Raw genomic sequence first — 27,963 nt, forward strand, 5'->3', positions numbered from 1 at the left:
AAATCTACTTTAACCCAGAAATACTACACAGAAAAACACACTACATTATACACAAAATACTCCATTCTTGTCAGCAGTGTTGATGTTGCTGACAAGCTCACTGAAAATAAATGTATAACCATGGACCTATTTGGCTGATAGGCTGCACATCACTGACTACAAACTGGCAAGCAAGTTCAGTAAGGAATTAAAATTAGCAGTAGCAGCAATCAGATAACAAGTGGAAAGATAAATCATCGTTCTTGAATTACAAAATGGTTTCAAAACAACACAACGCAGATTCAGAATATTACAGCATTGAAAGAGGTCACTTAGCCCATCATATTGCGGGACGGCGGCACATTGGTTAGCACTGCTGTCTCACAGCGCCAGGGACCAAAGTTCAATTTTGGCCTCGGGTGACTGTGTGGAGTTTGCACCTTTTCCCCGTATCTACGTGGGTTTCCTCCGGGTGCTCCGATTTCCTCCCACAGTCCAAAGATGTGCAGGTTAGGTGGATTGACCGTGATGAATTGCTCCTTAGTGTCCAAAGATGTTCAGGTTAGGTAGGGGGGGGGGGGGGGGGTTGCAGTGATAGGGAGGGAGATTGGGTCCAGGTAGAGTGCTCTTTCAGAGGGTCGGTGCAGACACGATAGGTCAAATTGCCTCCTGAACTGTAGGGATTCAATGATTCTTTTATATCTGTCAGCTCTCTGCAAGAGCAACTCAGTTAGCCCCATTCCCCACCTTTCCCTCATAGCCCTGCACAACAAAGCGTTTCCATGTGCCCACATGTTGCCTCTGCTTCTTTAGCCATTCACCTTAAATTGGTGCCCTCTACTTCTCACCCCTTCCACCAATTGGAACAGTTTCTCTCTATCTACTCTTTCCAGAGCTTTGTATTGAATCTCCTCTCAACTTTATTCTCTCCAAGAACAAACCCACTTTCTCCAATCTATGCATGTAACTGAAGTTCCTCGTCCATTCTGCTAAAATTTTTATGCAGCCTCTCTGAAGCAGTTACACACTTCCTGAAGTGTGGTGTGTCTAAGTAGGGGCTAGGATGCAACCCTGTTGCACTCCATTCCTCACCCTAAACCTGTGTGAAGTGGTGCCATCAAACTGTACAGTACATGAAAGGAGGGGATTAAGGCTGAGGAGTTTTGCTGAACAGTGAATTCATGCAGAATTGTATTGAGTCCTCCTTTGCTGATGGTGTCAAATGCTTTGGTGGGATCTACGAAAGTAGTGTAAAGAGGTATATCCTGTTCCCCTCATTTCTCTTGTAACTGACATATAGACCTGCTGCACAAAAACAGCAATATTTTTCTGGATATTGTCGGTCAGCGGGTAGATGGAGTCCTTCAAACATGATCTGGCGACGGCCTACTCAGTGACACTGAGCAGTGAGATGACCCTGTAGTTGTTGCAATCTCGCCTGCCACTGTTAAGTAATGGGTTAAGAGACATTCCAATTGACTTCCGGGTGCGGCTATGCGGAGCTGAGCCGCACGATTCGGCAGCTCCTGCTACCACGGACATTCTGGCTCGCTAGAAGAGCCCCAACGGAACTTTTTTCGATACTAACTCGTGGGGAAGGTAAGAGGGAGGTCCCCCTCCAACTTTTATGAAACGGACTCGAAGCGTAACTGCCACAAAAGTGGCATTGAAGCAACGGGAAAAACCGGGGAAAAAAGACAAAATGGCGGCGGCCAGAGACAAAGTGGAGCTGCAGGAGTTGGAGGAACGGGAAAAACCGGGGAAAAAAGACAAAATGGCGGCGGTCAGAGACAAAGTGGAGCTGCAGGAGTTTATTAAGCACTGCTTCGAGGAGCAGCGCGAGGAGATGCGTAATGAAATGCTGGCGCCTATGCTTTCGGCAATCGAAGGACTAGGGATCACCCAGAAGGCCCACGAGGTTCAGATCCAGGAGGTACAAAAAAGAGTTGGTCAGAACGAGGACGAGATCTCGGGCCTGGTGGTGAGAGTGGAGCAGAACGAGGCGCTACACAGGAGGTGGGCGGGAAGACTCGAAGACCTGGAGAACAGGTCGAGGAGAAAGAATCTGCGGATCCTGGGTCTCCCTGAAGGAGCGGAGGGGGCCGATGCCGGGGCATACGCGAGCACGATGTTCGGGGCGATGATGGGCAAGGAGGCCCCTTCGAGGCCGCTGGAGTTGGACGGGGCACACCGGGTGCTGGCGAGGAGGCCCCGGGCAAATGAGCCGCCAAGGGCGATGGTGGTGAGGTCCCACCGGTTCACGGACAGAGAGTGGGTCCTGAAATGGGCCAAGAAGGAGCGGAGCAGTAAGTGGTACAATGTAGAGATCCGAATATACCCGGACTGGAGCACGGAGGTTGCAAAGCGGAGAGCGGGTTTCAACCGGGCCAAAGCGGCGTTGTACCGGAAAGAAGTGAAATTTGGAATGCTGCAGCCAGCGCGACTGTGGGTCACATACAAGGGCCAACACTATTACTTTGAAACGCCTGAAGAGGTGTGGACCTTTGTACAAGCCAAAAAGTTGGACTCTAACTGAGGGTTTGTGAGGGTGAGGGGGGATATTTGAGGTTTGATGTGTGATGGTTGTTGTATATAGGGGGTCAATCACGCGCAGGAAATGTTACATGGGCTGGGGGAGAGAGACAAGGCTGCGATAGGAGCTGCGCCAGAGGGGGCGGAACGGGCTTTGGAAAGCGCGGGGTTTTTTGTTTTTCCCGCGTGCGGGAAGAAAGGTGGGAGGGGGAACTCCCACACGTGGAGGTCAATGGGATAGCGGGGGTAGCCGGGGTCAGCAGGTGTCAGGTGACCTACGGGGGTGACATGGGGGGAGCAAAAAAGCTAGACAGGGGTCTAGTGGGGGGGAGGGAAGGGGGGGGGGGGTAAAAGGGTTGCTGCTGCACTGGCCAAAAGGGAATGGGACACAGAAGAGGTGGTCGGGACGGGGTACCCCGTCTGGGGGACTGGAGGGTGAGGGAGGCGTGGACACGGGACTGGCCCAGAAAAGGAGATGGCTAGTCGGGGGTGGGGGGGGGGGGGGGGGGGGGGGGGGGGGGGGGGTGGGGGGGTGGGGGGTGAGAGCCCCTCCAATCCGGCTGATAACGTGGAACATGAGGGGGCTGAATGGGCCGGTGAAGAGGGCTCGAGTATTCGCGAGACTCACCTGAAGGTGGCAGACCAGGTCAGGTTAAGAAAGGGATGGGTAGGACAGGTATTCCACTCGGGACTGGACGCGAAGAATAGAGGGGTGGCAATATTAGTGGGAAAGCGGGTGTCATTTGAGGCCAAGACTATTGAGGTGGACAATGGAGGGCGATATGTAATGGTGAGCGGTAGGCTGCAAGAGACGTGGGTGGTGTTGGTAAACGTATACGCCCCGAACTGGGATGATGCAGGATTCATGAAGCGCATGTTGGGGCGCATTCCGGACCTGGAGAAAGGAGGCCTGATTATGGGAGGGGACTTCAATACAGTGTTGGATCCAGCACTGGACCGCTCCAAATCAAGGACTGGAACGAGGCCGGCGGCGGCCAAGGTACTTAGGGGGTTTATGGATCAGATGGGGGGAGTGGACCCATGGCGGTTTGCAAGGCCGCAGGCCAGGGAATTTTCTTTCTTTTCCCATGTACACAAAGCCTACTCCCGGATAGATTTTTTTGTTCTGGGCAGGGCGCTCATCCCGAGGGTGGAGGGGACGGAGTATTCGGCCATAGCCGTTTCGGACCATGCCCCACACTGGGTGGAACTGGAGCTGGGAGAGGAGAGGGACCAACGCCCGCTGTGGCGGCTGGATGTGGGACTGCAGGCGGACGAGGTGGTGTGTGAGAAGGTGAGGGGGTGTATCGAAAGGTACTTGGAGGCCAACGGCAACTGGGAGGTGCAGGTAGAGGTGGTATGGGAGGCGTTGAAGGCGGTGGTCAGGGGAGAGCTAATCTCCATTAGGGCTCATAGGGAGAAGACAGAGGGCATGGAAAGGGAGAGGTTAGTGGGGGAGATTTTGAGAGTGGACAGGAGATACGCAGAGGCCCCGGAGGAAAGATTACTTGGGGAAAGACGACGGCTCCAGACGGAGTTTGACCTGTTGACCACAGGGAAGGCGGAGACACAGTGGAGGAAAGCGCAGGGGGCAACCTATGAGTATGGGGAAAAGGCTAGTCGGATGCTGGCACACCAGCTCCGTAAAAGGATGGCAGCGAGGGAAATAGGGGGAGTCAAAGATCGAAGGGGAGCCACGGTTCGGAGTGCGACGAAAATAAACAAGGTATTTAAGGCCTTCTATGAAGAGCTGTACAGATCTCAGCCCCCAGCGGGGGAAGAGGGTATGAGACGATTCCTAGACCAACTGAGATTCCCGAGGGTGGAGGAGCAAGAGGTGGCTGGTCTGGGGGCACCAATTGGGTTGGAGGAGCTGAGCAAGGGTTTGGGGAGCATGCAGGCGGGGAAGGCCCCGGGACCGGACGGGTTCCCGGTGGAGTTCTACAGGAAGTACGTAGACCTGTTGGCCCCGCTACTAGTGAGGACCTTTAATGAGGTAAGAGAGGAGGGGACCCTGCCCCCGACAATGTCGGAAGCGACAATTTCTTTGATCCTAAAGCGGGACAAGAACCCACTGCAATGTGGATCGTACAGGCGGATCTCGCTCCTTAATGTGGATGCAAAGTTGCTGGCAAAAGTGCTGGCCACGAGGATCGAGGACTGTGTCCCGGGGGTGAGGACCAGACAGGATTTGTAAAGGGTAGGCAGCTAAACACCAATCTACGGCGGCTCTTAAACGTGATAATGATGCCATCGGTGGAGGGAGAAATGGAGATAGTGGCAGCTATGGACGTGGAGAAGGCCTTTGACCGAGTAGAGTGGGAGTACCTCTGGGAGGTGCTGCGTAGGTTTGGGTTCGGGTTAGGGTTTATCAGTTGGGTTAAGCTCCTTTACAGAGCCCCGGTGGCGAGTGTAGTGACGAACCGGCGGAGGTCGGAGTACTTTCGACTGTACCGAGGGACGAGGCAGGGGTGCCCCCTGTCCCGCCTGTTGTTCGCATTGGTGATCGAACCATTGGCCATGTCATTGAAGGAGTCTAATAAATGGAGGGGGGTGGTCCGAGGGGGAGAAGAGCATCGGGTGTCGCTATATGAGGATGACCTGTTGCTGTACGTGGCGGATCCAATGGAGGGGATGGTGGAGGTCATGCAGACTCTAAGGGAGTTTGGGGAGTTTTCGGGCTATAAGCTCAATGTAGGGAAGAGTGAGCTCTTTGTATTACAGGCGGGGGACCAAGAAAGAGGGATAGGGGACCTACCGCTGAGGAGGGCGGAGGGGAGCTTTCGGTATCTGGGGATCCAGATAGCCAGGAGTTCGGGGGCCCTACATAAACTGAATCTGACGAGCTTGGTGGAGCAAATGGAGGAGGATTTTAAAAGATGGGACATGCTACCGCTCTCGCTGGCGGGTAGAGTGCAATCGGTCAAAATGGTGGTCCTTCCGAGGTTTCTGTTTGTGTTTCAGTGCCTTCCCATCGTGATCACTAAGGCCTTTTTTAAGAGAGTAGGCAGGAGTATTATGGGGTTTGTGTGGGCGAATAAGACCCCGAGGATAAGGAGAGGGTTCCTGGAACGCAGTAGGGACCGAGGAGGGTTGGTGCTGCCAAACCTGGGAAGCTACTACTGGGCAGCAAATGTGTCGATGATCCGCAAATGGGTTATAGAGGGAGAGGGGGCGGCATGGAAGAGGGTGGAGATGGCGTCCTGCAAAGGAACGAGCCTGGGGGTGTTGGTGACGGCACCGCTGCCACTCTCGCCGACAAAGTATACCACGAGCCCGGTGGTGGTGGCAACGCTAAGGATCTGGGGCCAGTGGAGACGGCACAGGAGTGCAATGGGAGCATCGGTGTGGTCCCCGATCAGGGGTAACCATCGGTTTGTCCCGGGGAAGATGGACGGGGGGTTCCAGAGCTGGCATCGGGCGGGGATCAGAAGAACGGGGGACCTATTCATTGACGGAACGTTTGCGAGCCTAGGGGCACTGGAGGAGAAGTTTGAGTTACACCCGGGAAATGCCTTTAGATATATGCAGGTGAGGACTTTTGTGAGGCGACAGGTGAGGGAATTCCCGTTGCTCCTGGCACAAGAAATTGAAGACAGGGTGATCTCGGGTGCATGGGTCGGGAGGGCAAGGTGTCGGATATACACCAGGAGATGAAAGAAGAGGGGGAAGCACTGGTAGAAGAGTTGAAGGGTAAATGGGAGGAGGAGCTGGGGGAGGAGATCGAGGAAGGTCTGTGGGCTGATGCCCTAGGTAGGGTTAATTCCTCCTCCTCGTGTGCCAGGCTCAGCCTGATACAATTTAAGGTGGTCCACAGAGCTCACTTGACGGGGGCGAGGTTGAACAGGTTCTTTGGGGTAGAGGACAGATGTGGAAGGTGCTCAGGGAGCCCGGCGAACCATGTCCATATGTTTTGGTCATGCCCGGCACTGGAGGGGTTCTGGAGAGGAGTGGCGGGAGCAATATCTCAGGTGGTGAAAGTCCGGGTCAAGCCAAGCTGGGGGCTAGCAATATTTGGAGTAGTGGACGAACCGGGAGTGCAGGAGGCGAAAGAGGCCGGCATTCTGGCCTCTGCGTCCCTAGTAGCCGGCGAAGGATCTTGCTAATGTGGAAGGAGGCGAAGCCCCCCGGCGTGGAGGCCTGGATAAACGATATGGCTGGGTTCATAAAGTTGGAGAGGATCAAGTTCGCCTTGAGAGGGTCTGCGCAGGGGTTCTAGAGGCGGTGGCAACCGTTCCTAGACTATCTCGCGAAGCGTTAGAGGAAGGTGGGTCAGGCAGCAACCTGGAGGGCGACGGGGGGTGTGGGGAGACGGGACGACGACGTCCGGGGGAGGGGGGAGGGGGGGGGGGAGGAGCTGCCTGGGGGGGTGGATGAGCAAGAGATAACATGAAGAGTCGGGGAAACTGGCACGTACGGGAGAGAGCCAGTGTACAACGCTATGCAAATATACTATTTTGTCATGTATATATCTTGCTCCGCCCGATTTCTCATTTCTTTTTTTTTGTTACGGGGGGTTATTGTTTGTAAGGGAGAAACATTGTGTTAAAAACTTTAATAAATATATTTTTTTAAAAAGAAGAGACATTCCAATTAGTTGTCTCATTTATGTTAATTATCCAATAATTGACACTGATATGTAAAGGGGCATCAGGTTAGAGTTTTGTGCAGAGTATGTTGAAGTAAATGAAAGGTGTTTGTGGAAAAGGAGCAGAACCGTTGACTCTTTATACAACAGCAGCTAAACGTATAACAAATGGGAGCAGAGGAAGTTGCTGTGCAAATGTGAAGGGTTAAAAGATACAACTTTTCCAGACCAAACCAAGGAGTGAGTGAGAAGAAAAAAAACACAGATATATGGCTGAACCTAGGATAAAGATGGCTGGATATGACTACCCCACCCCCCCTTAGTTTCTGAAAGGGGAGCGTACGACCAATGGAGAAGTGCAGTTGTTATGTGGACTAAAGTAACCGCCTTGGGAAAGAGAAAACAAGGTATGGCATTGGCTCTTTCTCTACCTTATGACAGTAAAATCCAAAACAAAGTGTTTTCTGAGCTGGAATTGGAAGAGTTAGACTCAGAAGAAGGTCTGGAGATTCTATTACGTTATATGGATAAGGTTTATAAGAAGGATGACTTGTTAAGTGTGTATGAAGCATGGTCGGATTTTGATAGGTTCTGGAAAATAGAGGAATTCTCCATGGAAGACTATATAATGGAATTTGGCAGACTATATAAAAGGCTGCAGAAACACAACCTGGAATTTCCACAGTCTATGCTGGCCTTTAAATTACTTGACTGTGCTAGAGTAAGCAACATGGATAGGCTCCTGGTTTTGACAGGAGTTCAGTTTGCGGATAATGATACCTTATTCGATCAGATGACAGAAGCTTTAAAAAAGTTTCTGGGGAAACATTCGATTCCGATGGCTCTGATGACTCAAATAGGTCAGTCTGCAATAAGGCAGAATATGGAAGATACACTACTAACAGGATGGCAAAATCGTACGGCTACAAACAGGTTCCAAGACGATAGAAGGAGATCGGGACCCGGGAATTATGAAGACAGAAACCCAGTTAGAACCAAAATAGGAAGCTGAACCCCAGAAATGCATGGGGCATGATAAATTGATGTTTTCGATGTGACTCTCAATACCATTATGCTGACAACTGTCCAACACGTTATAATAGAGTTTTTGAAGCGACACATGACACGGAAGAGTCAGAAGAGGAAAAAGATAGTGACCAGAAAGAAGGCATTGTCCTATCAACAAGCAGTTTTACACCGGTAATACATAGAACATAGAACAGTACAGGCCCTTCAGCCCACGATGTTGTGCCGACCATTTATCCTGATCTAAGATCAACCTAACCTACACCCCTTCAATTTACTCCTTCCCATGTGTCTGTCTAAGAGTCGCTTAAATGTCCCTCATGACTCTGACTCCACCACCTCTGCTGGCAGTGCATTCCACACACCCACCACTCTCTGTGTAAAGAACCTACCTCTGACCTCTCCCCTATACCTTCCTCCAATCTCCTTAAAATTATGTCCCCTCGTGACAGCCATTACCACCCTGGGGAAAAGTCTCTGGCTATCCACTCTATCCATGCCTCTCATCACCTTGTACACCTCTATCAAGTCACCTCTTTGCCTTCTTCGCTCCAGTGAGAAAAGGCCTAGCTCCCTCAACCTTTCTTCATAAGACATGCCCTCCAGTCCAGGCAGCATCCTGGTAAATCTCCTCTGTACCCTCTCCAAAGCATCCACATCCTTCCTATAATGAGTCGACCAGAACTGGACACAATATTCCAAGTGTGGTCTAACTAGAGTTTTATAAAGCTGCAGCAAAACCTCGCGGCTCTTAAACTCAATCCCCCTGTTAATGAAAGCCAACACACCATACGCCTTCTTAACAACCCTATCAACCTGGGTGGCAACTTTGAGGGATCTATGTACGTGGACCCCAAGATCCCTCTGTTCCTCCACACTTCCAACCTTTAACCCTGTATTCAGCATTCAAATTTGACCTTCCAAAATGAATCACTTCACATTTATCTAGGTTGAACTCTATCTGCCACTTCTCAGCCCAGCTCTGCATCCTGTCAATGTCCTGCTGGAACCTGCAACAATCCTGAACACTATCTACAACTCCCCCAATCTTCGTGTCATCGGCAACCTTACTAACCCACCCTTCCACTTCCTCATCCAAGTCATTTCTAAAAACCACAAAGAGCAGAGGTCGCAGAACAGATCCTTGCGGGACACCACTGGTCACCGACCTCCAGGCGGAATACTTTCCATCCACTACCACTCGCTGTCTTCTTTCGGCCAGCCAATTCTGTATCCAGACAGCCAAATTTCCCTGTATCCCATGCCCCCTAACTTTCTGAATGAGCCTACCATGGGGAACCGTATCAAATGCCTTACTGAAATCAATATACATCACATCCACTACCCGACCTTCATCAATGTGTCTCATCACATCCTCAAAGAATTCAATGAGGCTTGTGAGGCATGACCTGCCCCTCACAAAGCCATGCTGACTATCTTTAATCAAACTATGTTTTTCTAAATAATCATAAATCCTATCTCTCAGAATCCTTTCCAATATTTTGCTCACCACAGACGTAAGACTGATGGGTCTATAATTCCCAGAGATTTCCCTATTCTCTTTCTTGAACAGGGGAACAACATTCACCTCCCTCCAATCATCCGGTACTTCTCCAGTAGTGAGGACGCAAAGATCATCGCCAATGGCGCAGCAATCTCCTCCCTCGCTGCCCGTAGTAACCTTGGGTATATCCCGTCAGGCCCAGGGGACTTATCTATCCTGATGCTTTTCAAAACTTCCAGCAGATCCTCCTTCTTAATATCAACCTGTTCGAGTCTATTAACCTGGTTCACACTGTTCTCATGAGCAACAAGGTCCCTCTCTCTAGTGAATACAGAAGCAAAGTATTCATTTAGAGCCCCCCCCCCCCCCCCCCCCCATCTCCTCAGACTCCAGGCACAAGTTCCCTCCACTATCCATGATCAGCCCTATTCTCACTCGGATCATCCTCTTATTTCTCACATAAGTGTAGAACGCCTTGGGGTTTTCCATAATGCTTCCCACCAGGGCTTTTTCATGCCCCCTCCTAGCTCTCCTCAGTCCATTTTTGAGTTCCTTCCTGGCTACCTTGTAACCCTCTGGAGCCGAGACAGATCCTTGCTTCCTCAACCTTACGTAAGCTTCCTTCTTCTTCTTGACTGAAGCTCCACTTCTCTTGTCATCCAAGGCTCCTTCACCTTACCATTCCTTCCTCGTCTCAGTGGGACAAAACTATTCAGCACTCGCAGCAAGTGCTCCTTAAACAATCCCCACATTACTGTTGTGCATTTCCCCAAGAACAATTGTTCCCACTTTATGCTCCTCAGCTCCTGTCTAATAGCAATATTATTTCCCCTCCTCCAATTAAATACCTTCCCATACTGTGTGTTTCTAGCCCTCTCCATGACTATGGTAAAGGTCAAGGAGTTGTGGTCACTGTCACCGAAATGCTCTCCCACCGAGACATCTGACACCTGGCCTGGTTCGTTGCCAAGCACCAAATCCAATATGGCCTCCCCCCTAGTCGGCCTATCTACATATTGAGTCAGGAATCCTTCCTGTACACACCTGACAAAATCTGCTCCATCCAAACCATTTGCACTAAGGAGGCTCCAGTCAATATTAGGGAAGTTGAAGTCACCCATGACAACAACTCTGCTACTTCTGCACCTTTCCAAGATCTGCCATCCAATCTGTTCCTCCATATCTCTGCTGCTATTGGGGGGGTCTATAGAAAACTCCCAATAAAGTTACTGCTCCTTTCTTGTTTCTGACTTCCACCCATACTGACTCAGTAGACAAACCCTCCTCAACTACCTCCTTTTCTGCAGCTGTGATGCACTCCCTAATTAACAGTGCCACTCCCCCTCCTCTTTTACCTCCTTCCCTATTGTTCTGAAAGCATTTAAACCCCGGAATATCTAACAACCATTCCTGCCCCTGTGAAATCCATGTCTCCGTAATGGCCACAACATCGTAGTTCCAAGTACTGATCCATGCTCTAAGTTCATCTCCCTTATTCCTGACACTCCTTGCAGTGAAACAGACACACTTTAATCCATTCCACTGAGTACAACTTTGCCACTTTGCCCTATCAACTGTCTATCCTTTCTCACAGGCTTGCTGCATACTATTTCTGACTGTTCAACTGCTACCCTATCCTCTGATCCATAGCTCTGGTTCCCATCCCCCTGCCACACTAGTTTAAACCCTCCTGAAGAGCTCTATCAAACCTCCCACCCAGGATATTGGTGCCCCTCCAGTTTAGGTGCAATCCGTCCTTCATGTACAGGTCCCACCTTCCCCAGAAGATACCCCAATGATCCACATATCTGAAGCCTTCCCTCCTGCACCAGCCCTGTAGCCACGTGTTCAGCTGCACTCGCTCTCTGTTCCTTGCCTCACTTGCACGTGGCACCGGTAGCAATCCTGAGATCACTACTCTGCTTGTCCTGCTCTTTAGCTTCCAACCTAACTCCCTAAAATCACTTTTTAGTTCCTCATCCCCATTCTTAGCTATGTCGGTGGTGGCTATGTGCACCACGACTTCTGGTTGCTCCCCCTCCCCCTTAAGAATCCTGTAGACTCGATCCGAGACATCCCTGGCCCTGGCACCTGGGAGGCAACATACCTTCCGCGAGTCTCGTTCGCAACCACAGAATCACCTATCTATTCCCCTAACCATTGAGTCTCCTATCACTGTTGCTTTTCTACTCTCCCCCTTCCCTTCTGAGCCACAGAGCCAGGCTCAGTGCCAGAGACCTGGCCACTAGGGCCTTCCCCCGGTAGGTCATCCCCCCCCAACAGCATCTAAAACGGTATACTTGTTTTGAAGGGGAACGGCCACGAGGGATCCCTGCACTGTCTGCCCATTCATTTTCCTTCCCCTGACTGTAACCCACCTACTCTTGTCCTGTACCTTGGGCGTGGCTACCTCCCTGTAACTCTTCTCTATCACCCCCTCTGCCTCCCGGTTGATCCGAAGTTCATCCAGCTCCAGTTCCCTAATGCGGTCTCTGAGGAGCTGGAGTTGGGTGCATTTCCCGCAGGTATAGTCAGCAGGGATACCTGTGGTGTCCCTCACCACCCACATCCTACAGGAGGAGCATGCAACTGCCCTAGCCTCCAACCCCTCTGATCTGAATTCACAAATAAATTTAAAGGGGGAGAAAAAAGATTAAACATCCGTAAGGCCCTTTAAAAAAAAATAAACATATATATACATACACTGTTGCTACTCTCCCAAGTGAACCCTCAAAAATTGGTGATTCTGCAAATGAAAGAATGATAGCTTGCTGCCCCCCCCCCAAAAAAAACACAAAAAATAAAATGTTAAAAATTAAAAATTTAAAAACCCCAAAACAAACAATTCTTACCTTACAGAATGTAGCTAACCTGTGGACCAACTGGAACTCTGCCCTCCGACTCTGCTCCCAGTCAGCTGCACTCTCTGTAAACTCCCAGCTCCCTCCTCGCTCTTTGAGGAAGTCAAGGAAACAAAATGAAAGGAGCACCTTGCTCCCTCCTCACCTAACTCCCTCAGTCACCAACTTCTCACTATAGCACTTAGGCTGTTGCCAGTTGAAAGCAGATCCGGCAATGTTTTACTGGCACTATAAAGGAAATCTTTCTGGCATCTTTATGATGCATGTCGATGATTTTTTTGTGGGTGGGACTAGTGATTTCAAAGCTATTGTAATCTCTGGTTTGAGGAAAGAATTCAGGGTTGAAAGTCAGGCTTCCGGTGCATTTAAATATATTGGACTGGAAATCGGACAGACTAAGTTGGGGCAACTTTACGTCAGCAATCTTATTTGGAAAGCATCAGCCCAATAGCAATTAGCTGTGGCCGGGTTTCAGAAAAAGACGCAGTGGTTTCAAAGATAGAAAAAGAGTAACTGCGAAGTTTAATTGGGCAACTGAATTGGTTCGGTAGACAGACTAGACTGGACGTGAGTTTTGATGTCTTAGAGTTGAGTACAAAAATGAATGGTCCCAAAGTGGAAGACATAATAAGAGCAAATAAAGCGTTGGTCAAACTAAAAATGCAGGAGTGTATTTTGAGGCTCCCGGTTTTAGGTGACCGTCGGCACTTGAAACTCATAGTTAATAGTGATGCGCCCTATGCAAATTTATGTGATGGGGTTTAAAGCGCAGGAGATTTTATAATTTTCCATTTGGGGAACAATGGTAAATGTTGCCCTCTTGTGTGGGAAACAAAGAAAATAAGGAGAGTGGTCAAAAGCACTTTGGCTGGAGTCCTCACGTACCCCCCGACTATCGTCGGCCTTTGGGGCCGCCACGAGCAGCCAGCGGGGCCGGTTTAAAAACCGGCGAAGAACCCCGCGCGGGTGTCGGGCAGCGGGGGCTGAGGCACCGGGCCCGGCGCGGCAGGTCAGAGTAGCGGGGGTGGAGCTACGAGGAGGCCGAGGCGGCAGGCCCGAGGCCAGGGCACCATGTAGGGAGGGTGCTCCACGTCGGATGGCTCCCACCTAGGAAGAAGAAAGAAGGTTGAAGCCTGGTCCCAGGTGAATGCAGAGGAGAAAGAAAGAAGACTTAAGGAAGTTTGGTGGAAGTTTTTTTTTCTCTCTCCCCCTTTTTTTTCCCAAAAAAAGAATGTCAGATTGATGAAGGGCAGGAGGGTGAAGGGGGAGAGGGGAGAAAGGAAAGAAGATAAAAAAACAATAAGCCGCTAAAGGATGCGAACAAAGAAGGAAACGCGGGTTCGCCGCCGAAGGAGAAGACGAGCAAAAGTGTTGACAGGATGGCGGAAGTCGAACTGCAAGGCGGGGCCGCACTACTTACGGTGGAGAAGATGACCGAGGTGATGGTGGTGGAGCTGGAAAAACATTTGGTGAGGCACATGGAGGCCTTGAGGAAAGAGATGGCAGTGGTGTTGAGGTCATGGGTGGAGGAGGCAATCGGCCCGATGAGGGTGGAGGTGGCAAAGGCATCGGCCGAGGTGAGAGAGCAGGGCGAGAAGATGAAGGAGGTGGAGGAGGCCGTGACACGACACAGCGACCAGGCCACCTCGATGGGGGACGAGCTGCGGAGGGTGGTGGAGGTTAACAGAGGACTCCGAGCAAAGTTGGAAGGCTTGGAAAACCGCTCAAGGCGGCACAATTTGAGAATTGTGGGCTTGCCCGAAGGGACAGGGGGCCCAAGGCCAATGCAATACTTCGCTAAGAAGTTGGCGGAGCTGATGGGGGAGGGTGAGAGCCCCACCCTGTACGAGCTAGACCGAGCTCATCGGTCATTGAGGCCGAAGCCCAAAGTGAACGAGCCGCCAAGGGCAGTAATTATCTGCTTCCATAAGTTTCGCATTAAGGAGCAAGTATTAAGCTGGGCGAAGCAGGAGCGTGAGGTGCTGTGGGATGGTACTGTGGTTCGGATCTACCAGGACTTGACGGTGGAGTTGGCAAAAAGACGAGCAGCGTTTGGGCGAGTGAAGGCGGCATTGTACAAGAAGGGGGTGCGATTTGGTGTGGTGTACCCGGCGAAGTTGAGAGTAACATATAACGCCAAAGACTTTTATTTTGAGACAGCGGAGGCGGCTGAGGCGTTCGTGAGGGCAGAAGGCTTGGGACAGACGTGAAGAGCGGAACTGGAAGAGAGACTGTGGACTGTGTTTGAGCGGCTGGAAAATGTACAAATGTTACAACTTTCTTTTTACTGATTTGTATTGAAATTTACTTCTCTTTGCATTGTAACAGAGTTCAAGTTAATGGCGTTCTGTGTTGCGACGGTTAAATGTTATGTTAGTGAATTGTAGGGGTTAGATTGTTGGGCTTGTTTTGGTGTTTCTTTCTCTGGGACTGGGCGGAAGGGGCGAGAGGTCTTGGCGGGGGGAGCCACCCGCGCTAGCTAACTAAAGTCAGTTAGTGAACGGGGGTGAGGTGAGAGGAGGACTGCGGACGTTGGAGCCTGGATAGCAGGCTTCAATGGGCCTATGAGGTGAGCAAGAGGGGGTGGAGGGATGGATGTTGGGGGGTGTTTTTGTAGGGGGGGGTTCTCGGGAGGGGGGGAAGGGGTTCGATGTTAACAATGGACAGGGGCGGGTCAGGCTTATGGGGCAGGGCCCGGTGGTATGGTGATGGTGGATAAGAAAGGTGGGGGGGGTGAGAGACCCCCAGTAAGGATAATCACGTGGAACGTGAGAGGGCTTGGAGGTCCGGTCAAGAGGTCAAGGGTGCTTTCACATCTTAAAAGTTTGAAAGCCGATGTAGCAATACTGCAGGAGACTCACTTGAGGGTGAAGGACCAGGTGAGACTTAAAAAGGGCTTGGTTAGCCAAGTGTTTCACTCCGGATTTGATGGAAGGGCTCGAGGGGTAGCGGTGCTGGTCAGCAAAAGGGTAATATTCTCATGTAGATGGAGAAGGTGGTGGCAGATCAGGGCGGTAGATATGTGATTGTGACAGGGGCATTGGAGGGGAGATTAGTGGCGCTGTTAAGTGTATGCGGTCCCAATTGGGACGATGTGGGATTCGCAAGGAAGGTGTTTGGGGCTATTCCCGACTTGGACACGCATGAGCTGATTGTGGGGGGGGGCTGGAACTTGGTGCAGGAGCCAAGGTTGGGCAGATCACGGCCGCGCCCGCTGGTCCCATCAGGGGGGGGGGGGCGAAGGCGCTGGCTGGGCTAATGGTGGAAATGGGAGGGGTGGACCCTTGGAGGTTCCTGCTCCCAAGGGAACGGGAGTATTTGTTTTTCTCAGTGGTCCATAAGGTATACTCGCGGATCGACTTTTTTGTGGTGGGGAAGGCTTTGCTGGCTGGAGTCAAGGGGTCGGAATACTCTGCAATTGCAGTGTCAGATCACGCTCCACATTGGGTGGATATGGTGCTGGAGAAGGGGGCAGCGCAGAGACCGGGGTGGAAACTGGATGTGGGCTTTTGGGGAACCAAGTGTTCTGTGAGAAAATTGAAACGGTAATTAAGGAATATGTAGGTTTCAATAGTACGGGTGAGGTGTCGAAGGCAGTCGTCTGGGAGGCTCTAAAGGCAGTGGTGAGAGGTGAGGTAATTTTGTTTAAGGCTAGGGTGGATAAAGAGGAGAGGTTGGAGAGGCAGAGGGTAATAGATGAGATGTTGGAGGTAGATCGGAGGTATGCAGAGGATGGGGACCCGGCGAAGCTGGAAAAGAGGAAAGAACTACAGGCGAGCTTCGATCGACTGTCCACCAGGAAGGCGGTGCGCCAACTGAGACGAGCAAGGGGTGCAGTTTATGAACATGGAGATAAGGTACGTTAGCAGGTCAGCTCCGGAGGGAGACAGTGGCAAGGGAAATTCTTCAGGTGAAGGATAGGGCAGGGAAGTTGGTGGTGGCCCCAGTGCTGATTAACAAGGTTTTTGAGGAGTTTTATGAGAGGTTGTACAAGTCAGAGCCACTCGGGAGAGACCGTGAGATGCAGGAATTTCTAGATGGGTTGGAGTACCCGAGGCTAGGGGAGGGGGACAGGGCTACATTAGAAGGAGCAATAGTGGAGCAGGAGATAAAGGATGCGATTGGGAGGATGCAGTCAGGGAAGGTGGCAGGGCCGGATGGGTTTCCGGTGGAATATTATAAAAAATTTAAGGATAGGTTGGCACCCCTGATGGTGGGGATGTTTGAGGAGGCGATATGGAAGGGGGTGTTGCCGCAAACCTTGGGGCAGGCATCGATTTCCCTGTTACTAAAAAAAGTTAAGGATCCGACGGAGTGTGGGTCGTATCGGCCCATATCACTTCTGAATGTGGACGTAAAAGTGTTGGCGAAGGTACTGGCGGGCAGGCTGGAGGAGTGCCTTCCGAAGGTGACAGGGGAGGATCAGATGGGGTTTGTGAAAGGGAGGCAGCTGTTTTCGAACATTAGAAGGGTTTTGAACATCGTTATGGCACCGGCGGAAAGAAAGGAAACAGAGGTAGTTGTGGCATTGGATGCCGAGAAGGCGTTTGATCGGGTAGAATGGGGATACCTGATGGCAGGGCTGGAGCGGTTTGGGATTGGACCAAGGTTTGTGAACTGGGTAAAGCTATTATATAAGGAACCAAAGGCGAGTGTCCGCACAAATAATATCAGTTCGAGATACTTTTCTCTCCACCGTGAGACGAGACAGGGATGTCCTATGTCCCACCTGCTGTTTGCACTTGTGATTGAGCCGTTGGCCATTGCATTGAGAAGTTCGGGAGCATGGAAAGGAATAGTGCGGGGGGGGGGATAGAACATAGGGTGTCCTTATATGCCGACGACTTGCTGCTGTATGTGTCGGAGCCGAGTGCATCGATAGGAGGAATATTGGAGCGACTGCAGGTATTTGGGTCTTTCTCGGGGTACAAGTTGAACCTGGACAAGAGTGAGTACTTTGTGGTGTCTCGGTCGGGGGTGGGGGCAGGGGTGGGGGGGGCTGCCATTCCGTAGAGCAGGGACTCATTTTAGGTATCTGGGGGTGCCCGGGAGTGGCGGAGGCTTCGCAGGTACAACATCACTAGTTTGGTGGGGAGAGTGAAAGCCGATCTGGCAAGGTGGGACGGCCTTCCTCTGTCACTGGCGGGTCGGGTACAAGCGGTTAAAATGAATGTGTTGCCGCGATTCCTGTTTATTTTTCAATGCCTACCGATTTTCCTGCCAAAGTATTTTTTCAGGGAGATTGAGGGAAGGATTACCTCATTCATAAGGGGAGGGAAGGTGGCCAGAGTGAGAAAGGTGCTGCTACAGAGGGGAAGGCAGGCAGGGGGTTTGGGTCTCCCGAACCTGTTGTACTACTACTGGGCGGCGAACGTGGAGAAAGTGCGGAGCTGGGTCAGAGGGGTTGATTCTCAGTGGGTCAGAATGGAAGAGAGTTTGTGCAGGGGGTCGGGGCTGAAGGCACTTGCAACAGCGCCGCTCCCGATAGCTCCGGGGAAATATTCAGGGAGTCCAGTAATAATAGCTTCATTGAAAATCTGGAGGCAGTTTCGCCAACACTTCGGGTTGGGGGCAGGGTCAAGGGAAATGCCGATTCGGGGGAACAACAGATTTGAGCCAGGGAGGTGGGATGGAAGTTTTCGGAAATGGGAAGAGAAGGGGATTAAGACGCTAAAAGATTTGTTTCTTCGGGGTCGGTTTGCAGGATTGAGGGAGCTGGAAGCGAAGTATGGGCTAGAGCAGGGAGAAGTGTTTAGGTACATGCAGGTTTGCGATTTTGCCAGGAAGGAGATACAGAGCTTCCCAGAGGAACCGGCCTCCACATTGCTGGAGGAGGTGTTGACGACAAGGGGACTGGAGAAGAGGGCAGTGTCAGCGGAGTACGGAGCTATTCTGGAAGAGGATAAGGCACCACTGGAAGGGATCAAAGCAAAGTGGGAGGAAGAGCTGGGAGAGGTTATAGAGGAGGGGGTCTGGTGTGAGGTGCTCCGGAGAGTGAATGCCTCCACCTCATATGCGAGGCTGGGGCTGATACAGCTGAAGGTGGTATATAGAGCACACATCATGAGGGTGAGGATGAGCCAATTTTTTGAAGGAGTAGAGGATATGTGTGAGCGTTGTGGGGCGGGGGGGGGGCCGCGAATCACGTTCATATGTTTTGGTCCTGTCCAAAGCTAAGGGAGTACTGGAAGGAGGTGTTTAGGGTAATTTCCAAGGTGGTGCGTGTGAAACTGGACCCGGGTCCCCAGGAGGCCATATTCGGGGTGTCGGACCAGCCAGGGTTGGAAACGGGAGCGGAGGCAGATATCATAGCCTTCGCCTCGTTGATCGCCCGAAGACGGATCCTGCTGGGATGGAGAGCAGCCTCTCCACCCAGTGCCCTGGCGTGGCGGGGGGACCTGTTGGAATACTTGACCCTTGAGAAGGTTAAATTCGAATTGAGGGGAAGCTCGGAGGGGTTCTACAAGTCATGGGCACTATTTATTATGCACTTTCAAGAACTGGATAATATCGAACATTAGTTTGGGGGGGGGGGGGGGGTGGGGGGGTGCTGTGTAGATTAAGGGTGACAATGGGTAATCCCTGATTCCCTTTTGTCATTTGTTTATGTAAACATGCGGGTTGAGGTTTGGGGGTTGGTGGGTAGATGGGATCGTTGATATTATGGGGACTGACATATCTTGCTGATTATTGTTTATTGTTGATGGGTGTAAATGCGGGAGAAAATGTGAAAAAGGAGGAGAATAAAAATATATTTTTTTAAAAAGTAAAATACTGCAGATTCTGGGAATGGTTCGATAAACCCAGTAGGTTTGGCTGCATCTGTGGAGAGAAATAGAATTAATGTTTTGGTTCTATATGATCCTTCAACAGAACTGTGGAAGAATCATTTAGATCCAAAAGGTTGGGGCGATTCAGCGACCCCATTGAACCCAGCATAAATCCGGATGCAATGGGTGCATGAGCCCAAAAGCGGGCTCCGTGCTGGGCCAATCGCGGGTCACTAGATTCGCTCCGCACGGCACAATCTAGATCCTGCCCGCGTGGGCAGGACCCAGATCAACATATTTAAATGAGCCCAATGGCACATTTCTGCAAAAACGGGATTCTGCAATAATGGGGCTATGTCCCCACGCCAGAGTGAAAACCTGCGCCAACCACTCCGGCGTCAGCGGCCCCCGAAAGTGTGGAATTCTCCACTTTCTCGGGGCTAGGTTGACGCCGGAGTGGTTCCCACAGCTCCAGCCGGCGTCGAAGCGAGTTCGCACATGCGCGGAACGGCCGGCGTGATCATGCGCATGCGCGGACCGGCCGCCGTATTTCCACGCATGCGCAGAATGGCCGGCGTATTTCCGCGCATGCTCGGGGGTTCCGTTCTCCGCGCCGTGGGGGCCCCCCTGGGGTCGGATCCCCTCTCTCCCCCCCACCCAGGACTGCCCCCGCACACTTACCTGCCTGGTCCTGCCGTGAGTGAGGTGAGTAATTCACGCCGGTGGGACTGGCAAAACTGGACGGCCACTCGGCCCATCGGGGCCCGGAGAATCGCCGGGGGGGGGGGGGGGCGCTGTCAACGGCACCCGACCGGCGCGGCGGGAATCCCGCCGGCCCCTGAAAAACGGCGCCGGAGAATAGGGAAGCCGGCGTCAGGATGGGATTCGCATCTCCACCCCCGGGGATTCTCCGACTCGCCGCAGGATCAGAGAATCCCGGCCTGGGCGTTTCACCTGATAAGGGAGACACAAACGTGCACCAGTCGTAACGGCAACTGGGGGAGGCACCCAGGCCATTGGAGACCCCACGGGTGGTTGGGACAGGGCAGGGTGGCACCCTTATACTCCCGCTGGCATCCAGGTACTGCCAGGGGCACTACCAGGGTGCCAGGTTGGCAGTGCCAGGGTTTGGGCCCGGGGGGGGGGGGATTGCCAGGTAGGGGGGGTAGGGGGTTAAGGATGGGTTCCCAGGGGCCTCCCCAAAGTTGGGGGTTAAGGGGGGGGCCACAAAAAGGGGGGGGCTAGATCGGGTTGCCTTCCAAAATAGTGGCAGTAGGAAATCCCTCTAAGTGCAGCCTCGGCGGAAAGAATCTTCCAGAGGCCAAAAAAACCAGCAAAGTGCCGTTGAATAACGGGGCCTGGGTGAAACAACTCCCTAAACACACAATTCGGTGGTCTTTAACTCAAGTCCACTGAATCGCCCCCGTTAATTCTGTTCTTTCTCCACAGAGGTCAGAGGTAGGTTCTTTACGCAAAGAGTAGTGAGGCCGTGGAATGCCCTACCTGCAACAGTAGTGAACCCGCCAACATTGAGGGCATTTAAAAGTTTATTGGATAAACATATGGATGATAATGGCATAGTGTAGGTTAGATGGCTTTTGTTTCGGTGCAACATCGTGGGCCGAAGGGCCTGTACTGCGCTGTATCGTTCTATGTTCTATGTTCTAGATGCTGATAGATCTGCTGAGTTTATTCAGGATTTTTTGTTTGTATTATAGAGAGAACATTATCCATAACAGCAAGTTTTCACTTTTAAACATTCATTCTCACTGGTACAGTATTGCAATAATACACTTCAAAAAAATATAAATAGTGATTTATTTGATATGTGCACATTGTACTGTATGCCATTCAGATACCACAAGACTGAAGGAGTCAGGATGCCAGATGCACAGGACTTTGAAAATAAATTGTGCCTCCTTTTCCACTGACTCAATATTTCCACTTCAAGACAGGAAAAACCTGTCTTGCCAACTGACTAAGCATGCCACAGGCATCCCCCTTCAAACCGAGTCCTTATTAACCCTTTTGTGAGTTTTTAGAAGGATGAGGGGGGATCTTATTGAAACTTACAGGATACTGCAAGGCCTGGATAGAGTGGAAGTGGAGCGTATGTTTCCACTTGTAGGAAAAACTAGAACCAGAGGACACCATCTCAGACTAAAGGGACGATCCTTTAAAACAGAGATGAGGAGGAATTTCTTCAGCCAGACGGTGGTGAATCTGTGGAACTCTTTGCCGCAGAAGGCTGTGGAGGCCAAATCACTGAGTGTCTTTAAGACAGAGATAAATAGGTTCTTGATTAATAAGGGGATCAGGGGTTATGGGGAGAAGGCAGGAAAATGGGGATGAGAAAAATGAATGAGTGACGGAGCAGACTCGATGGGCCGAGTGGCCTAATTCTGCTTCTCTGTCTTATGGTCTTATGGTGTCAGTCCATACAATTGACAGGGTGAAGATATGGGGTGCGATTCAGCGGACTTGAGTTAAAGTTCTTTGAACGGCATGATTAGCGGTGTGTTTCTCGCGCAGATCCCGCTATTCAATGGCACTTTGCTGGCTTTTTTGGCCTCGACAAGGAGCTCCCCATCAAGGTCACGCTTTAAGCCATTTCCTGCACTGGCACACAGCTTGGGGCCCCTCCGCGGCCTCCAGACCTCTCCACCACCCAACTTATCCCTCCTAGGGTCTTTGACCACCCCCGCCCTCAACCTACCTCTTAGGGCATGGCCCACCCCCCTCCTGGGCCCAACCCCTGGCACAGGCAATCTAGTAACTGAGCATGTGCCAAGCTGGCAGTGCTGAGGTGCCCAGTTGCCGGGGGGAGGGTCAAGGTACCACCCTGTCCAGTGTCTGACCACCCAGGGGCCTCAACCCCACAGCGAGACCCTCACAGGTGCTATCACGACTTTGTGAACCAGTGCCAAACGGCGCCCGGTTGAGGTCTCCTTGGCGAGGCCCGTGAATCCCGGGCCCTGGGTGAATCGGGCGAGCGCCTATTTAAAAGAGCCGCTGAACCCTGCGAGGAATTTCGAGTGTCCCATATCTCGCGGGAGGCCTCTTGCGAGATTCAACGGCCTCACCTTATCATCAAGTCGGGCGCGACGAGGCTGCTGAATCACGCCCATGGTAACGGAAATGGGGCTTTAAAGAGAACTTGGCAATTGCATTCATGTCTCAGCTCTCTCTCTTTCCCTCTCGCATGTACAGATGTGCAGCCGCCGTGTCGCAGGGCACAGCTTCAAAACGAACTGCGATTTATAAAATGTAATGCTTCATGTTGTTAATTTTACAGTTAAATTCCATTCTCAGAGGTGGGTGGCGTTATGTTTGTGCTACACTGCTACAGAAAGCACATGCATGTGTAGGAGGAGAAAATGCCATCCCCTCAATCAAAGGAAATGAATCATTAAGGAAACAACATTCTTGATGGGAAAAGTCACAGTACATCTTTGCTTTATCAGAAAAGTCTCCATCAAAAGGAAAATCAGAAAAATGGCCGTGCACATTTGCCCCTTATGTATTATTCCTGTTGGTGAAAGGTAAAATATATCTGGAATTCAACTTTTTTCAAATATCAGTACATTTTATAGCTGGAGAGGCACAGTACAATGGTTCTTCTTTAAGAGCTAAGTGGTTTCAGAGGTGAAACTGTTCTCAGCAATATATTTGACTATGGTGTGCAAATTCAATGACTCTATTTGCTATTTTCATACATGTATTAATGCATTGAAATACATTAAAATTGTGCAAATTATAACTGCTTAAGAATTTGGTCATGCTTTTGGCATATATATTTGCACTTCACAGTCCCGGTTGGAACAACTAAAGTGCCGGTCCCTGCTCGGACTGGCATTTATGCTCAATCTTTGAGCTCCAGCTGGGTGGCCTCCGCCCACTACCAGGGGAACTCATATTCCACGAGCCCCACGGAGAGGTCTATAATGGTTTACCCGTTGAACTTGTGGGGGTTACAGCACTCACCATCGTTAAAGAGGGCAGGCGGGTTCCCAATGCTGGAGGGGCAGATGGGGGGGTGCTAGGGGGCAGAGGGTAGTGTGTTCTATACGTTGGACGCAGAAGAAGTAGGCTGCCTCTTCAGCCAGCGAACAGGATGTCTATAAAAGAAGGCTCTCCATTTTTTAATAAAACTTTCAAATAAAAAATAGACTCAGAGCTGGGCTACCATTATGGTGGGGAAACCAGGCAGGGGGAGAGGGCCTTGAAACCTGTCTGGAGCACTGCCACCACTCCAGCTCTAGCCCCCCACCCCCCCGGCCCCCTCCACTCTGGTCTGCTGTCAGGAGGATGCTTCAGGCAGCTGGTCTAATCTCCGGCACCTCGGGCGGCCTGGAGGGCAACTTGAAAATTTCAGTTGGCCTCTGACAATTTGCGTTAACAGGGCTTGAAAAATTCTTCATCGGTTACCCACTGGTTGCAACAAACATCCCCTTCCACATAACGCCTCCGTGAAAATGGTCCACGGGTGAGATGATGTCAGCAAACAGGCATGCACGGGCAGCATGGTAGCATTGTGGATAGCACAATTGCTTCACAGCTCCAGGGTCCCAGGTTCGATTCCGGCTTGGGTCACTGTCTGTGCGGAGTCTGCACATCCTCCCCGTGTCTGCGTGGGTTTCCTCCGGGTGCTCCGGTTTCCTCCCACAGTCCAAAGATGTGCAGGTTAGGTGGATTGGCCGTGATAAATTGCCTTTAGTGTCCAAAATTGCCCGTAGTGTTGGGTGGGGTTACTGGATTATGGGGATAGGGTGGAGATGTTGACCTTGGGTAGGGTGCTCTTTCCAAGAGCCGGTGCAGGCTCGATGGACCGAATGGCCTGCTTCTGCACTGTAAATTCTATGATCTATGATCTATGCCGGTCAGCGGCGCGCATTTCCCCGTCCGGCCGCCTTCATGCTCATCCTCATCGAGCGTCAAAAATTCAGTTGCTGGTGTCTCACAGAGACATAAACCCATCATCGTATTGAGGAGTCTCCAAAGCAAACGAGATCCACACTAAATAGAGCTTCCGGTTACATGATGGAGACAGCACACTACCAAACTGACACCAAGGTCAGAGAGACTGGAAGCAGTAGAATCCCAATCAGAACAGGTTCGTTCAATGGCCTCTTGTCAACTATTAGGTTACAGAGTTTAAAATTTTTTTTAAAGTACCCAATTCTTTTTTTCCAATTAAGGGGCAATTTAGCGTGGCCAGTCCACCTACCCTGCACATCTTTGACAAAGAGTCATCGGACTCGAAACGTTAGCTCTTTTTTCTCCCTCCAGATGCTGCCAGACTTGCTGAGATTTTCCAGCATTTTCTCTTTCATTTCAGATTCCAGCATCCGCAGTAATTTGCTTTTACCCTGCACATAATTTTGGGTGTGGGGGTGCGACCCACGTCGAGACGGGGGGAATGTGCAAACTCCACACGGACAGTGACTCTGGGCTGGGAATGAACCCGGGTCCTCGGCGCCGTGAGGAGGTAGTGCTAACCACTGCGCCATGTGCCACCCAAGTTACACAGTTTTACTGCATTTGGCACTTACACCTTCAGCAATATAGATGCAGCAACAACGCAAACCCTCGGTTTCAGTAAATTGTAAAATCAAAGAAAGATTAGCGCCAGGGTGAATATGCATGATCCCCAGCCTGTTATCCAGGCAAGGTCATGGTTTGAATTGATGCCAAATCACATTTAAGAAGCCAGGTCTTTACCATTGAAGGTGCGGGGGGTGCATGGGGTCGGGGGTGGTGGTGGTGGAGATCTCTGTTTCAAACATTGGCCCGGCGAAGCTCATCAATGGGGGGAGAAAGTCTGCCAGAATTGCAAAGTAGCACAGGGAGTCGTAATGCAGATACAGGGACCACACTGACCTTCCTTGGAAAGAGGATGATGGTGTCGGGACGGACCTGGTTCACTTCTACCAACAGAGCATCGTCCAGGTGACCGACTGGATCGGTATTTGCGGTCAACAGAGCCGAGGGGTATCTGGATTCGAGCAGTACTATCTAGCGACACATCTTCAGAACTGTGGGTGGATTCTGCGTCTAGGTGAAAAACAAGAATAGGTTACAAACAATGACCATGCTCTGTTTTCTGAGAAAGAAAGTTATGAAATCGCGAATCCACCCACGCTCGTGAGTGAAAACCTTCTGAACTGCACTACGAAAAGCCGATTTCCAAACGCAGGCCATGGGAACATAGATACGTGGAAGAGTGCCGATGCTGAAAATATTGACAGCAGTTAAAAGCCAGCAGCAACAAACAACACCTGCCAAACAGTACAGATGTGAAAAACAGAAGCTGCTGTAGCTATAGCAAAGGTTTACCGAAAGCATTCTTTTTTTCCTCTATTCATTGGATGTGTGCGTCACTGGCTAGGTCAGCGTTTATCCTATTTTCCCTGTACCTTGAACTGAGTGTATTTTGTAAGAATCAACCACATTGCTATGGATCTGCCAGACCAGGTAAGGATAGCAGATTTCCTTCCCCAAAGGGGGATGTTTTTTTTACGACCATGGTCTCATGGTCACCATAAGATTTTTAATGATTAAAGTTTCACCATGTGCAGTGGTGGGGTTCGAAATCCAGTTCCCCAGCGGATGGCCCTGAATACAAGTCCAGCAACAACGCACTATACCACCACCTCCCAAAGTCAAACATTCTGACTGACACAATTGTCATAGAGTCGTGAGTTTTACAGCACGGGAAGAAGCTCTTTGTGTCTGCGCTGGCCATCAAACATCGATCTATTCTAATCCCATGTTCCCACACTTGGTCCTTAGACAGCACCTTCCAAACCCACGACCACTACCATCTAGAAGGACAAGAGCAGCAGATAGCTGGGAACCCCACCACCTGGAGGTTCCCCTCCAAGTCATTCACCACCCTGACTTGGAAATATATCTCCGTTCCTTCACTGTCGCTGGAGCAACATCCTGGAACTCCCTCCCTAACAGCACTGTGGATGTGCCTCAGGGACTGCAGTGGTTCAAGAAGGCTGCTCACCACCACCTTCTGAAGGGCAACAAAGGGCAATGAATTCTGGCCTAGCCAGCGATGCCCAAACTCCGTAAATGAATTTTTAAAAAGCCAAAGTATGCTATGGCATTACACGTGCTCATCTGAATTGCCGGAGATTTAGACCTTAAAAGTTTAGGATGCTATCTGAAGTCAAGGTGAAAAGAACAATTGATAACTGCCTGACTGATGATAACAAAGCAAATTCAATATCGGTGACAACAACTAGGATTTATACAATGCATTTAACACAAAGTAGCGATTTGGGAGGCACCTTGCAACATCTGTATAAATCATAATTTGACACTGGGCCTATCTAAGTAGCTATAAGGAAAGGTTATGATGGGTTATTTATTGAGATAGGCCAGCACCTTAAAGGAGAAGAGAGGTACGGCATGGTGGCACAGTGGTTAGCACTGCTGCCTCATAGCACCAGAGACTTAGGTTTAATTCCAGCGTTGGGTGACTGTGTGGAGTTTTCACTTTCTCCCTGTGTCTGCGTGCGTTTCCTCCGGGTGCTCCGGCTTCCTCCCACAGTCTAAAGATGTGCAGCTTAGGTGGATTGGCCATGCTAAATTTCCCCTTAGTGTCCAAAAGTTTGAGTGAAGTTACGGGGATAGGGCGGGGGAATGGGCCTAGGTAGGGTGCTCTTTCGGAGAGTCGGTGAGGACGCGATGGGACGAATAGCCTCCTTCTGCGCTGTAGGGGTTCTACGATTCTACAGATAAGACTTTGGGAGGGAATTCCAGAGCTTATAGCTTAAGCGGCTGAAAGTATCAGCACCAAACCTGTCATGGTCAAGACCCCAGGACTGAAGGGGTGCGGAGATCTCGGAGGGTTTGTTGTGTTGAATGAGATAGGGAGGGATGAGGCCACTTGGAAATTTATAGAACGAGAATTGTAAAATCAAGATGTTGCTGGAACAGGAGCCAATGTAGCAGACGAGGGATGATGGTGGAAGATGGGAGGCTGGCCAGGAGAGTATCTGGGTGGGCAAGGCAGGAGGTAACTGAAGCAATGGCGAGCATCTCAGCAGCATACAGGCTGTGACCGGGAGGTGACGGGTGATATTATGGGTGTGAAAGTAGGCGATTAGTAGACAGATGTCAGGCTCAGATGTGCACAGTCAAGTATCACAAAAGGTGAGTGCACAATCCTGAAAGAGCACATAAAAAAGATCTAAGAAAACTGGAGCAGAAATTTAAAAATGGAAAAAAAAGATTATGAGCTTGTGTTGTGGTTTAAAACCAACTCTCTAGATACTGGAGTATAATGTTCCCTTGGAGTGGAAGTTGGAAACAAAGTGGAACAGGGAGAGCTGTGTATAGACTGCAGGGCATCTCCGGGAAGCTGGAAGTATCATCACATATTGCAGTCATCAATTCTAATACCAACATGTGACTCCTCAGGGCAAGGGGGAGTGGAAAACTGGGAATAATAAAAACTTGCAGGATTGGAGTGTACACAAAAAGTACACAAAAGCATTCTGGTGCAGAGAGGAGAGGAGTTTGCAGAAAAAGTCTAAAAGTAAGACTCCTCAAATGACCCATTCAATTGATTTTCCACTGAAGGTTTTAAAAGTGGTTAACTGCTATACAAAAAACTAGATTCAAAAATCAATCTCACTCAGCCCCAAGGGATTAACCTACCTTTTATTTTCTTTTTATAAGTATTGA

General features: G+C 50.6%; 1 long non-coding RNA gene across 7 annotated transcripts in view; it reads right to left on the bottom strand.

Moving 5' to 3' along the window:
• LOC140411075 (uncharacterized) overlaps positions 1–27,963 on the bottom strand; it is a 655,969-nt gene that overhangs the window by 350,683 nt on the left and 277,323 nt on the right. For all 7 annotated transcript variants that reach the window (XR_011940809.1, XR_011940807.1, XR_011940806.1 and 4 more), the window contains exon 3: positions 25,141–25,314. This is a non-coding gene — a long non-coding RNA (uncharacterized lncRNA). The remainder of the gene's footprint in view (positions 1–25,140; positions 25,315–27,963) is intronic.

This window comes from Scyliorhinus torazame, chromosome 4, assembly GCF_047496885.1.
Source record: "Scyliorhinus torazame isolate Kashiwa2021f chromosome 4, sScyTor2.1, whole genome shotgun sequence".
In the NCBI taxonomy this organism is placed as follows: domain Eukaryota; kingdom Metazoa; phylum Chordata; class Chondrichthyes; order Carcharhiniformes; family Scyliorhinidae; genus Scyliorhinus; species Scyliorhinus torazame.